The sequence below is a fragment of the Mus caroli genome, chromosome 9, assembly GCF_900094665.2.
Source record: "Mus caroli chromosome 9, CAROLI_EIJ_v1.1, whole genome shotgun sequence".
Taxonomy (NCBI): Eukaryota; Metazoa; Chordata; class Mammalia; order Rodentia; family Muridae; genus Mus; species Mus caroli.
This window is the reverse complement of record NC_034578.1, coordinates 82,377,976-82,380,266: the sequence shown is the minus strand read 5'-3', so window position 1 is coordinate 82,380,266 and position 2,291 is coordinate 82,377,976. Positions and strand designations below refer to the sequence as shown.

Sequence of the window (2,291 nt, the reverse complement as noted above, 5' to 3'; positions counted from 1 at the left end):
CTGTATTTGCGTGTTGATGGGAGCTCTTATCTGTTTAACATATAGTGGTGATCAATAAATATTGACTGAGTGAATGAAATGAATGAAAACATTATTTATTATTATTATTATTATTATTATTATTATTATTATATTGGTAAAATGGTAATTCTCTGATTTGGTAAGAGTCAAGGCAATGGAATCCAGAAAACCATTTGTAAAACTCAAAGTACCATGGACATGCCAAAGTTAAGGTCGCAATGTATAATCACATACTCAAATGATTCTCATACTTGAGTTTGGTATGAAGTGACAGAATCACACGTTTAAGGAGGCATAAAAGGCATACATTTAGGTGAGTGTTGGAGTCCAACAGAGCCAGGTTCTATTGTTAGCTCTTCTGGATGTTGCTGCTACACAGTGAACACCAGGTAGCACTCACTGAACTCCTTCATGCACTTGTATGCAGAGAAATCAAGCTGGAACTGGACCGGAAGCTTCCTCTTCCAATGCTAGCTTTCATAGTGCTGCGGGAACTGCCGAGGGAGAAAACTCCACCGTAATAGCAACCCATCAGGCCAGACTTGCCAACTAGTGCAACAGTGATAAGCTATGTGGAAGGAACAGCCACTTCCTGACTAGATTTGAGGCCCACCATGCAGAACCTAGTTAAAGACCATGGCTTTGGATGTCATAGACCCTCAGGGCCAACAAAACTACTATTGTTTTGTTAATTGGAATGATGTCAGATTTGCCTCTAAGTATTTATATTTAAGATACATAGATTAGTGCTCTTCTCAGCCCTGATCAGAGAAACCTGTTTCCCATAGGCAATAATTGNTGCATAGACCCAAAAACTGATCAAATGTGCTAANAGTAACTGACCGTTAATAACTTGTCCCTTAATAGGGCTCTGAAGCCCCCTCTCTCACCAACAAGGCTCAGGAAAGATCACAAAAGAGAGAGCACGAAGGACTGGAGAGATGGCTCAGTGGTTAAGAACACCAACTGCTCTTCCAAAGGTCCTGAGTTCAAATCCCAGCAACCACATAGAGGCTCACAACCATCCGTAATGAGATTTGATGCCCTCTTCTGGTGCATCTGAAGACAGCTACAGTGTACTTAGATATAATAATAAATAAATCTTTAAGAGAGAGAGAGAGCACGAAGAGTGTAAGATTTGGAGGATGAGAACATTCGATCTGAACAATGGTGGACACACTGGCCGCCTGGCTTCTCCAAGTCACCATGAACCCTGAAGGTCTGTAGCTCCTGCTGCCCCTACAGCCCTGGTGAACAGCTGGTTGAAAGAGGACTACCGAGTCAGCCCCTCGCAGGCTGCACTGTGGGCCAAATCTCCCGGGATACTGACGGGGTGACCTTTGATGCTATCTTCACTCAACTGCCTAGTGTCCTGGTGCCTCCTGGAGGGAGATACCTATGGTCAAGGTGGCAGAGGTCAAGGGACCTGCCCACCACCTGCTGCTGGGGAAACGGGTGGCACTTAACATCCTGGCCACTGCAGTGGGTTTGCCAGCGCAGCAGCGACAGCTGTGGAGGTAGCCAGGAGCACTGATTGGACAGGATGCGTGGCAGGCACCAGGAAGACCATGCCAGGGTTCCGACTGGTAGAGACCTATGGGCTCCTAGTAGGCGGGGCTGCATGTCACCACTAAGACCAGGATGGTCTGGTAATGGAGAAGGACAACCACCACTTGGTGGCAGCCTGCGGCATGAAAAAGGCAGTGCTGAAGACGCAGCAGGCAGCCATTATCTCCCTGAAGGTAGAGGTGGAATGTAGCAGCCTAAAGGAGGCCTTGCAGGAGCAGAGGCTGGGACTGACCTGCTGGGCAGCTTCAAACCAAAGAGCTGCACCCCACAGTAGCTGCTCTTAAAGCCAAATTCCCCAGGGTGACTGTGGAAGCCAGTGGGGACATCACACTGAGCAACCTCTACCAGGTCTGTGGAACACACATTGACATCATCCCATTGGGAATGCTGACCCAGGCTGCTCCAGGCCTGGATTTTCCCCTCAAACTGTCTGCTGAAGGAGATACTCAGTGCCTCATGCCTGCCATGAGGAAGAAGATACCACCAGAATAGATTACTGCAGTTTGTTGATCCCTTCGGGATCACACATCTTTAGGTTCAGAAGCCAACAGGACATACCTGACATTAACCTAGGCTTCCCACTCACTCTGCCATCTCCTGCTTCTGTTACTTGCCAGGGCTGACTTTGGTTTTGCTTGCCTCCATTTTCTCATCTGTTAAATAGGTCTAATAAATGTTCAGCCTTTANTGGGCTGTTGATG

The 2,291-nt window shown here is 47.2% G+C and overlaps 1 pseudogene; it reads left to right on the top strand.

Annotated features, from left to right (window-relative positions):
- The first annotated feature begins 1,227 nt into the window (after nt 1-1,227).
- Nucleotides 1,228-2,082, top strand: LOC110302387 (annotated as a pseudogene).
- The last annotated feature ends 209 nt before the right edge of the window (nt 2,083-2,291 follow it).